At 34.3% G+C, this 15,089-nt stretch overlaps 1 long non-coding RNA gene across 1 annotated transcript; it reads left to right on the forward strand.

Moving 5' to 3' along the window:
• Window positions 1-4,236: 4,236 nt before the first annotated feature.
• Window positions 4,237-14,492, forward strand: LOC145959045 (uncharacterized). The gene is made up of 3 exons (XR_014434657.1): window positions 4,237-4,362; window positions 5,440-5,527; window positions 10,724-14,492. It is a non-coding gene; the product is annotated as an uncharacterized LOC145959045 (long non-coding RNA).
• The last annotated feature ends 597 nt before the right edge of the window (window positions 14,493-15,089 follow it).

Genomic DNA, 15,089 nt, shown 5'->3' on the forward strand with positions numbered 1-15,089 from the left:
TAAGATAATCGATTATTCCAGTGAAGATTTGCTTCTCTGAACAATTTTAACTTCTCAAATTTTACCAAGACTTGTTTGCCACTTTCAAATATAATCTTTCACACATCTCTTACTTTCATTCTCACAACACAATCAATTCAAACTTGATTCATTAATTATTCCCAACTCAATTCTCAATTGATTGAACCTTTCTCTAGGTAGAGGTTTTGTAAAAATATCAGCAAGTTGTTTACTTGTCTCTACAAACTCCACAGCACAATCATTTCTTTGAACATGATCTCTCAAAAAGTGGTGTCTTATCTCAATATGCTTAGTCCTAGAGTGCAAAATTGGATTCTTGGTCAGATTTATTGCACTAGTGTTATCACACCTCAAAGGAATCTTGTTCAACTCAATTCCATAGTCTCTTAGTTGTTGCTTCATCCAAAGAATTTGAGCACAACAACTTCCAGCTGCTATATACTCAGCCTCAGCTGTACTTAAAGCAACACAAGCTTGCTTTTTGCTATGCCATGAAACAAGTGCACTACCTAACAAGTGACAAGTTCCACTTGTGCTCTTTCTATCTAGCCTACACCCAGCAAAATCTGAATCTGAGTACCCAATTAGACTTAATGAAACTCCTTTTGGATACCACAAACCAACAGTAGTTGTACCTTTCAAATACTTAAGGATTCTCTTTACACTTTTCATATGAGATTCTTTAGGATTTGCTTGGAATCTTGCACATAGGCACACAACAAACATTATATCAGCCCTACTTGCTGTCAAGTACAAGAGTGATCCTATGATACCTCTATATTTTGAATTATCAACAGCAATTCCATTCTCATCTAAGTCAAGATTGCAATTGTTTGATATTGGTGTGGCAGCCTCCTTACACCCTTCCATACCAAACTTTTTCAAAAGTTCATTGCAATACTTACTTTGACTTATGAAAGTTCCATCATGCATTTGTTTGACTTATAATCCCAAAAAGAAGGTAAGTTCTCCCATCATTGACATCTCAAATTCTCTTTGCATGGTTTTAGCAAATTCTTTACAGAGAGAGATATTTGTAGATCCAAACACAATATCATCCACATATATCTGCACATACATTGTATCATTTTTAAACTTCTTGACAAACAATGTATTATCCACCTTTCCTCTTTCATAATCATTCTCAATTAGAAATTTGCTTAACCTGTCATACCAAGATCTAGGAGCTTGCTTCAAGCCATAGAGTGCCTTTTTGAGCTTGTACACATGATTAGGATTTTTGAAATCCACAAATCCAGGTGGCTGTTCCACATACACTTCCTCTTGTATCAGCCCATTGAGGAAAGCACTTTTTACGTCCATTTGATAAAGCTTGAAATTCCTTATGGTAGAATAAGCAAGAAGTAGTCTAATTGCTTCAATCCTTGCTACAGGGGCAAAAGTCTCATCATAGTCAATTCCTTCTTCTTGATTATACCCCTTAGCCACTAGTCTTGCCTTATTTCTAAGAATTATTCCAGATTCATCAAGCTTATTTCTGAAAACCCACTTGGTTCCAATGATTGGATAATCTTTTGGTAATGGCACTAAATCCCATACTTCATTTCTTTCAAACTGATTTAGTTCCTCTTGCATAGCCATTAACCAATGTTCATCTTTAAGTGCTTCATCAATGTTCTTAGGTTCAACTTGTGAAACAAATGCCATAGTGTTGCAAATATTTTTGATAGCACTCCTAGTAGTAACACCCTTACCAATATTTCCAATTATGTTATCCATTGATAAGTCTCTAGAAGTCTTCCACTCTTTTGGCAATTGTTCACATGTTCCCTTTACTTTCTCATGTGATTCACTCTCCTTAGACTTTTCATTTGGTTCACTCTCCAATAGGGGTTGATCAAGCAATTCATTTAAATCTTCAATTTCAGTTTTCCTTGTCTCTTGCTTATTTGATTCATCAAATACTACATGAACAGATTCTTCTACAACTAGAGTTCTCTTATTATAAATTCTATAAGACTTACTATTTGTAGAGTATCCTAGAAATATTGCTTCATCAGCCTTTGCATCAAACTTCCCAAGTTGTTCTTTCCCATTGTTCAGCACATAGCACTTGCAACCAAACACTCTAAAATAGGAAATGTTAGGCTTCTTTCCTTTATAGATTTCATAGGGTGTTTTCTTTAAAATAGGCCGAATCAAAACTTTATTTAACACATGACAAGCTGTGTTAATAGCATCAGCCCAAAAGTATTTTGGTAAGTTTGTTTCATTCAACATTGTTCTTGCAAGTTCTTCTAAGGACCTATTCTTTCTCTCAACAACCCCATTTTGTTGAGGTGTCCTAGGTGCTGAGAAATTATGGTTTATACCATGTTCCTCACAGAATTTTTGAAACATGATGTTTTGGAATTCACCTCCATGATCACTTCTTATAGAGGTGATGTTTGAACACTTCTCATTTTGAACAAGCTTAGCAAATTTTCTAAAGGCATTAAAAGCATCATTTTTATTTGCAAGAAACATAACCTATGTATATCTTGAGTAGTCATCAACAATCACTAAGCCATAGAAGTTTCCACCTAAGCTCATTGTTCTTGATGGACCAAACAAATCCATGTGAATTAATTGCAAAGGTCTAGATGTTGAAATCTGATTTTTGCTTTTAAAGCTAGCCTTCACTTGCTTGCCCTTTTGACAAGCATCACATAGTTTGTCTTTTCCAAACTTGAGTTTAGGTAGACCAACCACTAATTCTTTCCTACACAGTTTATTTAGGTGATCCATATGAATGTGTGCAGCTCTCCTATGCCAAAGCCATATATTTTCTTCTTGAGTTATTAGACATTTAGTGTTTGACATTGATATAGAGTGCTCTAAGTCTAGCATATATATGTTGTCAATCCTTTTTTCCTATGAATCTGATTTCTTTACTCTTTTTATCACAAATCAAGCAACATGTGTCATCAAATTCAATTTTAAAGCCTTTATCACTCAATTGACTAATACTCAGCAAATTATGTTTCAAGCCATCAACAAGCAAAACATTTTCAATCAATGTTTGAGAGGAGGAATTACCAACATTGCCATGGCCAAGAATTTTGCCTTTATTGTTGTCACCATAGGTAACATACCCTTCATTCTTCAATTTCAGACTTGAGAATTTGGAGGGATCCCCGGTCATGTGCCTTGAGCAGCCACTATCAAGATACCACAGTAAATTTTTGGCCCTCAAGCATTCCTACAACACAAATTTAGAGGAAAAATTTAGGTACCCATGTGGAGGGTCCTTGTTGGTTAGTTCTCAACCTTTGACTCTTCTCAACCCAAATCATTTTTCCACTTGGAACTCCATATTTTCTTGAATAGCAGTTCCTAATTGTATGACCCCTTTTACAACAATAAAAACAAGTTGCTTGTCTAGAAAAGTTGCTTTTGAGTTTTCTAAAATTTTGACTTTTCACAAAAGCTACTTTCTTTGACACAATTGGTATGCTTGTACTTGGATTAAAGCCAAGTCCACTCCTATCAAAAGTGTTTCTTTGCTTTCCCAAAAGAATATTCAAATTTGCATTTCCCTTTGTGAACCTTGCAAGTGTGGATTTCAAATCAGCATTTTCTTTTTCAAAAACTTTGCAATGTTCACAAACATCTTTTGAGGAATGAGCTTCACTAAAGTTAAACATAGTTTGAAGATTTTCATGCTCATGCTTCAAATCTTCAAGTTCTTGTTCAGCTTTAATTAAAGCATTTTGTAACACCCCAATTTCCTTAAAAGGATATTTTTATTAGTAGTGGCATTTTCGTAATTATTGATGGCATTTTCGTAATTATTGATGGCATTTTCGTAATTTTATAAAGGTATTAGGGGCATTTGAGTAACTCGGAACAGGCTGTTCCGAAAGTGGAACGGGCCGTTCTGAGCATTTAAAATAAGCTAAAATTTTAGGTTGGGAACGGGCCCAGAACGGGCCGTTCCAACAAGGAGAACGGGCCGTTCCGGAGGGAGAACGGGCCGTTCTGCTGGGTTTGAGAACGGGTCGTTCTGGTTTCAGAACGGGCCGTTCTGCTTTTTGAGAACGGGCCGTTCCGATTTTGGAACGGGCCGTTCCAGTTGAGAAATTTGCCCACGTTTGAAGGATCCGGAACGGGCCGTTCCGAAATCAGTACGGGCCGTTCCGGTTGCGCCAGGAGGCCTATAAATAGGGGCAGGGGGGTGAAAATTTTATATTCAGTAAGAAAGTGAAAATCTTAGAGAGAGAAAGAGGAGAGAGAGAGAGAGAGAGAGAGAGAGAGAAAGAAAGAAAGAAAGAAAGAGAGGGAAGAAAAAGGGGATCCAGAGGAGGAGACCCTACCCAAGTTCCAACTCTGCCTATCCAGGTAAGGGGGGGAGTGAGAACCTCGCTCAGGGGTGTGGGGATAATTGTTGGATAGTTGTTTGTCGGATTGGCGCCCAATCCTTTGTCGTTATTCTGTTTAATTTCTATTTACTCTACTTTGCTTTTTGTTGAAGGTGCCGTTGTTCTGTCTAAATTTCTATTTACTCTACTTTGCTTTTTGTTAAAGGTGTCGTTGTTCTGTCCGATTTTCTATTTATTCTACTTTGTTTTTGTTGAAAGTGCCGTTGTTCTGTCTGATTTTCTATTTACTCTACCTTTTTCTTTGTTGAAGTAATAAATGAATATGAAATTAATGTTAATAATACATGAGTTTTAATATGAACAAGAATGCTCTCTGAATCTCTGTGAATACCTATGCGGACCTTATGAGGAGTATTGATGACATGACCTTGTGAAATATGGACAAATGACATGAGACCTAAGAATTGATTATTGAGACAAACTATGATTATGAGACTATGACAAATGAGGACATGATGTACTAAATGAAATTATGTAACAAGTTAAATATTGAGTCAATGAGATTATGATGGTATGGCATGTATCATACGCATATATTATTCCAGGTGTGCCGCTGAGGCCGCATACCAGTGATGTAACTTGCTAACAAGGTGTACCTTAGGGTCACCAGTGATGTAACATGCTAACAAGGTGTACCTTAGGGTCACCAGTGATGTAACATGCTAACAAGGTGTACCTTAGGGTCACCAGTGATGTAACTTGTAACCAGGTGTACCTTAGGGTCACCAGTGATGTAACCAGGTGTACCTTAGGGTCACCAGTGATGTAACCAGGTGTACCTTTGGGTCACCAGTGATGATATGTGAAACTTCCGTATGGCGCCACATGCATGCATTTATGAGATGAGTCCATGACATCATTGCATGATAAATGAATGTATTTGTAATATTGATGATGTATGTGTATTGTTTACATGTGACTTATATTTGTGGTGTGTGTGTGTGGGTGCTATCTAACCTTTATTCTTCACCTGAAACTGAGTGAGATGTTTCTCACTCCCTTGTTGTTTTTGTATATGTTTTAAATTATGTTGCAGATGATCAGCATCATGGGGATGTTGGTGATGAGGCTTAAAGGCTTCAGTGGGGCATGCTCTGATAGGATGTGACGTCGGGCATAGCTAGGTTTATTTTGAATGTTATTATATTAAAAAGCTTTACTTTTCTCTTCTTATGTAATTTTGAACGTTCTTGAGAAAAGACCAAAATGTACATCTTTGTTATATTTTTTATTATATGATTTGGGAGTATAAATTAATTCCTAACCAGGAGGCACTGCCACCTTTACTGGAGCTAATTTATATTTCCTTTATCATTATTTGTATATATATGATTTCTTGTTTTTCATAAATTGTATTGAAAATCTTAACTTCTTTTCTTTTATAATTTCTACACTGGAGTTATGATTTATGAGTTACGAATGTGAATCTTCTACCTTATAATATTGGAAACAATTGTTTTATACATGAAAGATGTTATTAAACTATGAAAGATTTTATTTACCCAAAAAGAAAAAAAAAAGAAATCTTTCTTATTATTTAATTGTGAATTGATGATGGGGTAGAGGGTGTCACATTTAGTGGTATCAGAGCAGGTCGATCTAATCGGCCGTGACTTATCGAGATTCTGTTGTGTACTCTGACATTGTTTTGTTTGTTGTATACTTTGGTGATGCTTTGCTTTGATGATGTTTTGCTTTGATAATGATGATGGTGATGTTCTCCTTGTGTTGATATTGTAAAGTTTGATATTGTTAAGTTATTTTTTTTTTAATTAGAGGAATGATAGTCATGATAGTGTCAGCTAATACCATTATGACCTTTCTTCTTCATTCTTATGATTGCTTAATTGTTTGATACTTACGTAAGAAGTGGTGGTTGAGTAATATCGCTTGTGTTGCAAGCATATGTGCGAGTAGTGGTAGACGAAATATGTTGTTAATATTGTGGGAACTATTGAGGCCTTAGATTTGAGTAAGACATTGATTTATTTTAAAGTGTATTAAGAATTTATGATTGGTGAAATTTTTGAAAGCTATAATTGTAGCAATTGAATCCAAAGATGAGGTATGTTCAGAATTGGAGTTTTGGTATTCTTAAGGAGAGATTGAAGTGTTGATGATTTTTAGAGTTTGATGGTTGCATGAAAATTTTATTTTCTAAGCCTTTTGTACTGAATAGGTGAGTTATTTGGTTTAGATTTGTAGTGGGAAACTTTGATATGAATTTCAGGTGGAAAGGAGTAAGTTTGGAAGGATTGAGGTATTTTTGTGGTTTTAGATATTGATACACTATTGTTGTCTGGTGTAGGAGATGTTTTGTTGTGACAGTACAAGTGCTATACTGACAAAATTAGAATTTTTGTTAGTCTTCAGGAAAGTGGTAGCCTTGGATGTTATCTTTCTAATGGAATTGGAATCAGGTAAAACGGAGGTCTAGAACTCCAGTATAGCTGCTTTGGTAATCAGAGGTATAGTTGTAAGCACTGAATATATTTGTTGTGATTTTTGAAGTTTTCTTTAGCTAAGAAGATGATTTGTTTTTTTAAAATCTCATGTCTCACTAAGAGTTGTAGCCTATTCACTTAGTGATAGGGTGATATCACGTGGATGAGTAGAACTCTTTATGTGTTGTTTCTTTGATAGTTGTTAAAAATAGAAGTTAGTCTGTATACTAATGTTTTCGGGTTAGTAGGCAATGCAAGGATAAGAATTGACATGTTTTGAGGTGTTTTCGTGTAGATTGAGAGGTTGTTTAAGGTTATATGATGCTATGTGGTAAAGGTTGTTCATGTACATGCTTATGGATGATATATATGAAGGTTTAAAGTAGGCATTCTAATATGACTTGATGTGCATGTATGTCGATATGTGAATAGAAGACCTTAGGGATCAAATGGTGAATGTTGTATGGTTAGTGATATTGATCTTAGGATGTGATATGATCATATTGTAGTTGAAGGTGAAGATATATCCAAGACGGTTGTATGTTAAGTTTTCTAGTCCCTGTAAATTTCAGTTAAGGTGAACATGAATCTGTAGAAGTTATGTTTAAGCAGAGAGATATCTAAGCAAGTTAGCGAGAATAAAAGTTTTATGAGGCTTACTATTGGAGATTTATTGAAAGAATTTCTAGGATAGCATTGCCCTTGACTACATTCACTATGAGGGGTATTGTCTTTATGTGAGATAGTAAGTATAAGAGTAGTTCTAACTCTTATGGCAAGATTGACTAGTGATAATATTACCTGACTCTAGTAAGTCTTATGTGGGATATAATGATGACTTTGAAGAATCTGGGTAAACCTATAGCAGTCGATGCTTTGAATAGGAAATATCTATATTCATCTTTCTTTATGGTCAAAGAGATATATCTTTTGGCTCAAGTTAGGAATTTAAGTTTGATTTGTGAAATTACTCCTAGTAGTAAGGGACTATGTATGACTCGATTAACGAATGGATTATTCAAAGGATATTGAATAAGTATATTAGTCGATTCATTTTGGTGGCCAGGTATGAGATTATAGGACAAGGTAGTGAATAAGAGTTTTCTTGGAGTATAAATAAAGTGGTAAGACTTGAAGACCGAGTATGAGTACATAGTAAACTTACAATTAGGTGCCTAATCATTGGAGAAGATTATACAAGTTAAACTAATATGGTGACAAATGTCCTGAGTAGGATGAACATTTATCTATCATTTTGATGATATAAGTGTTGAGTTTGATTGAGTAGATTAGAAACTTAAGCATGATGTGTGAGCTCACCCTTAGGAACATTGAATTGAATATGTTGAAAGGATTAATAATGAGATTAGAAGACTCAGGAGTTAGATTCTTTCTTAGTGACCCAAGTGAAAAAGATTGGTAGGAATATAAATAGCCTTTTACAAGTGGAAGTTGATGGTGTTTCGGGATACAAGGATATAATCTATGTGCCTAGTAAACCCAAATTAAGGAAGATGATCTTAGAGAAAGGACATAAGAATATTTTTAGCATTCATTTAAGAGTTACTGAAATGTATCAGAGTGGCGCAGCGGAAACATGATGGTCTAAAGAGAAGTAGAGAAGTTGAATCAAGGTGTAGAAAGTAAGTTTAAATTTGGAGTGGATGGAGTGTTGAGATTTAAGGATGGGTTGTATATTCCAAATGTGCCAGAACTTAAGAGAGCAATCTTGGAAGAAGGTCATAAGAGCAGTCTTAGTATTCATCTAGGAGTTACTAAGATGTATCAATATCTTAAGAAGATGTTTTGGTGGCCTAAGATGACGGAGGAAGTGGAGGAATTTGTGTATGCTTGCTTAGTATTTTAGAAAGTTAAGGTAGAACACAAAAAACTTTCAGATTTAATACAACCTTTAGACGTTCTAATTTGAAAATAAGATTCTGTATCTATGGATTTAGTTGTAGTTATGTATGATATTCTTAAGAAATTTGATCTTATTTGGATTAATGGATAGGCTTACCAGGTCTGCTCACCTTGAACTTATTAACATTAGACATTTCTTGGAGAGATTGATAGAGTTGTACATCAATAAGGAAATTTTGAAGAAAGTGCTACATGGGAGTTAGAAAGCAAGATGCGAGAAACTTATCTATTTTTGTTTTCAGGTAAATTTTGGGGACGAAATTTCTAAAAGGAGGGGAGAATTGTAACACCCCAATTTCCTTAAAAGGATATTTTTATTAGTAGTGGCATTTTCGTAATTATTGATGGCATTTTCATAATTTTATAAAGGTATTAGGGGCATTTGAGTAACTCGGAACGGGCTGTTCCGAAAGTGGAACGGGCCGTTCTGAGCATTTAAAATAAGCTAAAATTTTAGGTTGGGAACGGGCCCAGAACGGGCCGTTCCAACAAGGAGGACGGGCCGTTCCGGAGGGAGAACGGGCCGTTCTGCTGGGTTTGAGAACGGGCCGTTCTGGTTTCAGAACGGGCCGTTCTGCTTTTTGAGAACGGGCCGTTCCGATTTTGGAACGGGCCGTTCCAGTTGAGAAATTTGCCCACGTTTGAAGGATCCGGAACGGGCCGTTCCGAAATCAGTACGGGCCGTTCCGGTTGCGCCAGGAGGCCTATAAATAGGGGCAGGGGGGTGAAAATTTTATATTCAGTAAGAAAGTGAAAATCTTAGAGAGAGAGAGAGAGGAGAGAGAGAGAAAGAAAGAAAGAAAGAAAGAAAGAGAGGGAAGAAAAAGGGGATCCAGAGGAGGAGACCCTGCCCAAGTTCCAACTCCGCCTATCCAGGTAAGGGGGGGAGTGAGAACCTCGCTCAGGGGTGTGGGGATAATTGTTGGATAGTTGTTTGTCGGATTGGCCCCCAATCCTTTGTCGTTATTCTGTTTAATTTCTATTTACTCTACTTTGCTTTTTGTTGAAGGTGTCGTTGTTCTGTCTAAATTTCTATTTACTCTACTTTGCTTTTTGTTAAAGGTGTCGTTGTTCTGTCCGATTTTCTATTTATTCTACTTTGTTTTTGTTGAAAGTGCCGTTGTTCTGTCTGATTTTCTATTTACTCTACCTTTTTCTTTGTTGAAGTAATAAATGAATATGAAATTAATGTTAATAATACATGAGTTTTAATATGAACAAGAATGCTCTCTGAATCTCTGTGAATACCTATGCGGACCTTATGAGGAGTATTGATGACATGACCTTGTGAAATATGGACAAATGACATGAGACCTAAGAATTGATTATTGAGACAAACTATGATTATGAGACTATGACAAATGAGGACATGATGTACTAAATGAAATTATGTAACAAGTTAAATATTGAGTCAATGAGATTATGATGGTATGGCATGCATCATACGCATATATTATTCCAGGTGTGCCGCTGAGGCCGCATACCAGTAATGTAACTTGCTAACGAGGTGTACCTTAGGGTCACCAGTGATGTAACATGCTAACAAGGTGTACCTTAGGGTCACCAGTGATGTAACATGCTAACAAGGTGTACCTTAGGGTCACCAGTGATGTAACTTGTAACCAGGTGTACCTTAGGGTCACCAGTGATGTAACCAGGTGTACCTTAGGGTCACCAGTGATGTAACCAGGTGTACCTTTGGGTCACCAGTGATGATATGTGAAACTTCCGTATGGCGCCACATGCATGCATTTATGAGATGAGTCCATGACATCATTGCATGATAAATGAATGTATTTGTAATATTGATGATGTATGTGTATTGTTTACATGTGACTTATATTTGTGGTGTGTGTGTGTGGGTGCTATCTAACCTTTATTCTTCACCTGAAACTGAGTGAGATGTTTCTCACTCCCTTGTTGTTTTTGTATATGTTTTAAATTATGTTGCAGATGATCAGCATCATGGGGATGTTGGTGATGAGGCTTAAAGGCTTCAGTGGGGCATGCTCTGATAGGATGTGACGTCGGGCATAGCTAGGTTTATTTTGAATGTTATTATATTAAAAAGCTTTACTTTTCTCTTCTTATGTAATTTTGAACGTTCTTGAGAAAAGACCAAAATGTACATCTTTGTTATATTTTTTATTATATGATTTGGGAGTATAAATTAATTCCTAACCAGGAGGCACTGCCACCTTTACTGGAGCTAATTTATATTTCCTTTATCATTATTTGTATATATATGATTTCTTGTTTTTCATAAATTGTATTGAAAATCTTAACTTCTTTTCTTTTATAATTTCTACACTGGAGTTATGATTTATGAGTTACGAATGTGAATCTTCTACCTTATAATATTGGAAACAATTGTTTTATACATGAAAGATGTTATTAAACTATGAAAGATTTTATTTACCCAAAAAGAAAAAAAAAGAAATCTTTCTTATTATTTAATTGTGAATTGATGATGGGGTAGAGGGTGTCACACATTTTCATACCATTTCAGCTTGTTTTTCAATTTTGAATTTGAGGCACCTAATTTGACAGCCTCTTCATGAATTTGAATAAAAGCTTCTTGGAGCTGGTCATAATCCGGATTTTGTTCAAGGTCAAAGTCACTTACAATTGTGTCTTGTGCAGTTCCAGCCATTAAACACAAGTTGTTCTCCTCACATTCGGATTCTTCACTTGTTGTGCTTGAGTCATTGTCTTCCCAAGCAATATAAGCTCTTTTTCCTTTTGCATTTTTCTTAAACTTCTTCTCCTTTTGTTGCTTCTTTAAGGTATTTGGACACTCAGCTTTCATGTGTCCCGGCTTTCCGCATTCAAAGCAATTGAAGGAGGATGTGTTTGCTTCCTCTTTCTTGTTTGATTTTTTGTTGAATTTGTAGGGAGAGTTCTTCTTTCTTCTCATAAACTTTCTGAACTTGTTTACCAGCAAATTGAAATTTTCGGTTTCGGAATCATCGGAGCTTGTATCTTCACACACCTCTTTTCCTTTGGCAGATTTTAAGGCTTTCAATGACACTCCTTTACCTTTCTTATCTTGCTGCTCATGTTCATCAAATATATGCAGCTTTTGCTCATGCTCCCTCAACTTCCCAAAGAGAGCGGCTAGTGTTAAGGAGGTCAAATCCTTTGATTCTTCAATGGCTGTCACCTTTGCTTGTCATGTCCTGTCCAAGCATTGCAGCACTTTTAAATTGAGCTCTTCCTTCTCAAATTTCCTGCCAAGGTCAACAAGGTGATTTATCAAGTGTGTAAATCTCTTTTGAAAATCAGAAATAGATTCACCATTTTGCATTCTAAACAGCTCATATTCTCTAATGAGAGTATGCTTTCTTGATCTCTTTACATCACTTGTTCCTTCATGAGTGACTTGCAAAGTGTCCCACATTTCTTTAGCAGATAAGCATTGTGAAATTCTGAAAAATTCATCAATAGACAATGCAGATGTTATGATGTTTTTGGCTCTTTTGTCATGTTGGGCTCTTCTCTTTTCCTCATCACTCCACTCACTCCAATGTTTTTCCTCAAGCTCACCATCATCATTCTTTTTCATAGGGATATAGGGTCTATTTTCTATAGCATCCCATACAGCAATATCAATAGCTTCAATGAAAATTCTCATCCTAATCTTCCAATAGACATAGTTTTCACCATTGAAAACAGGAGGTCTATGTATAGAGACACCCTCACCATAGGGTAAGTTGTTGTTGGCCATTTTTGAAATCTTGAATAACTCTCAAGAACCTTGCTCTAGATACCAATTGATAGAAAAGAATGGCACAATCCAAGAGGGGGGGTGAATTGGATTTAATGACCCTTTAAAAATTTATCAGAGTTTTTGGATCTTAATTTCAATCAAAACTTTTCTATGACAGAATTTTCAAATAAAGCCCTCCTAAAGACTTGTTATGATGATATGAATGCAATGTGCTCACTTGATTCAACACAGTAAGGTTCAGCAATAATGTTCAATTACAGATTCAAACCTTCAAGATTCACATGCACTTATTAATCAAGTTTTATCTTCTTTAAAGTTCCACCAATGAATTACACAATATAAGAGATAGGGTAGAAGAAGATTGCACAAGTCTTTTATACTGGTTCAGCCACTCCACATGTGACCTACATCCAGTCCTTAATCACCACCTGATTAAGATTTTTCCACTATCTTTAAGCAAGAAGGTTTACAAGCAAACACACATCCATATACTTCACTACTAAAAGATAACCACTTTCTTGACCCCAAGAAAGCAACCCTTGTAGATCCCACTACAAGAAACTTCACCACTTGAGAACCCCTTCTCAAGATTTTCCACAAAGATTCACAAAGAATTAAAATGGAACGAATTCACCTGGAATTCTTGAACAAATCTTTGTCTTCCTCTTTCAAGAGTATGATGATGATGATGATTTCCTCACAAGCTTTTCACAAACGTTTTTCTCTTGGATTTCACAAAGAAAACTCTCCAAGATGTCACACAGACTCTCTAAAACGTTTTCACAAGTTGATTATCAGTTCTTACTCAATTGTCTTAAGTTTCAAAAGACTTCAAGTCTATTTATAAAAGTTCAAACCCAGATAATCGATTATTTTAAAGAATAATCGATTATTTTGTTCTTCAGATTTCTGGAAATCAACCAAGAACAATTTAATCGATTATTTAGCTGGATAATCGATTATTCCAGAGAGTTGTTTCTGAAATAATCGATTATTTTGGCAAATAATCGATTATTTTGAGTTAGTTCTTAAAATTTCATTTTAAGCCTCAAAATAACTCTCCAATGTTTTTAACTCATCATCATCTACTCCCTACTTAATCCTAGACAAGATTTGCTCAATGCACAAAGCACACACAATTACAAAAATTCATTTCCTAAGTTCTATTACATAGTTCCAGTTCATAGCATTCTCTTTGACTCTTCTTTAACTTTGTTTTTGTGCTCTCCAAGTTGTTGCATGTTGTGATCATCAAAACTCTTTAAGCTTCAAGCTCTCCTAAGCTCAACAACCCCAAGTCAAACACACTTAACTGTGGAGTTCTGATGAGATAAGTTACAGAAAAGCAGATACATGTTGTCATTATAAGTAGTAAAAATTAATTCATTTAAGTCATTCTCAACTATTTAATCTCATACTTATACTATCTTTGGATCCCTCTCATTCCGGTGTGTCCAAACCGTTATAAATATATAATAATTATATTACTAATAATAACTATATTATATTTAATTAATCTTTATTTATTTATATATTTAGTTTTATAATTAACAATCTACTTATTTCTATTTAAAATTAATATTATGATACAATTTAAATTATTTATTATAAATTTAAAAGTTTAAATAATAATTTATATATTTTAAAATAAGAAAGTTTATAATAACACCGATGTAACTTTTACTAAGTATTACACTGCTTAATAATTTTATATTAAATGTGAATTTTCTAAATCCAACCGTTGGATTGAAAGTTCATATCACTTTATATATTTATATCAAATTTTGTTAAAATTGAACAACTTGAAGGTAATCAAAGTGTTCATATTTTAGTATATTTTGAAATATATATTACATCAATTTTGTTTACCAAGAATGAAGTATCAAATCATCTTGAATTAATATAAAATTTTGTATATATGATCTAAAAATAAAAAACTTTCAATCTATGAGTTGAATTTATAAAATTCACATTTATATAAAGTTATTGAGCAGTAAAATACTTAGTAAAAGTTACACTGATATTATTATAACCTTTCTCTTCTAAAATATTATTTTTATAAATTAAATTTTAACATTTTAAATAAATTATTAATTAACTTAATTTATTTATTCATCTTAAATCTAAGATATAAAATTCAAAAAGTGTATTTATCCTTGTTTTATTTTCTAATAAAGTTTTTCTATATTAATATTAGTATAATTTAATAACTTTTAATTAAATAATTAGATCGATAAAATTTAACTTACACCATGGGTTATTGAGCGGAGTAACTTTATTAAGAGTTACTTTGTGAGTCATTTGATTCCTCCTCCTCTCTCTCTCTCTCTCTCTCTCTCTCTATATATATATATATATATATATATATAATTTTGTTGATGATAACTGTGTATCTCATATTAAACAAAATATATATAAAATTGTTAATAAAATATAAGTTTATTAAGATAATATAATACTTCCAAAAGAAAAATATTACTTTTGGTCTAGTGTACTATTAAATGTGTTTTTAATCCTAAACTTTATCAAATTTTACCGTAATTTTTGAGCAAAATAATATTTAGTTTGTACTAAAAATAAATTTTAAAT

This window comes from Cajanus cajan, chromosome 6 (genome assembly GCF_000230855.2).
Source record: "Cajanus cajan strain Asha chromosome 6, NIPB_CcT2T_4, whole genome shotgun sequence".
In the NCBI taxonomy this organism is placed as follows: Eukaryota; Viridiplantae; Streptophyta; class Magnoliopsida; order Fabales; family Fabaceae; genus Cajanus; species Cajanus cajan.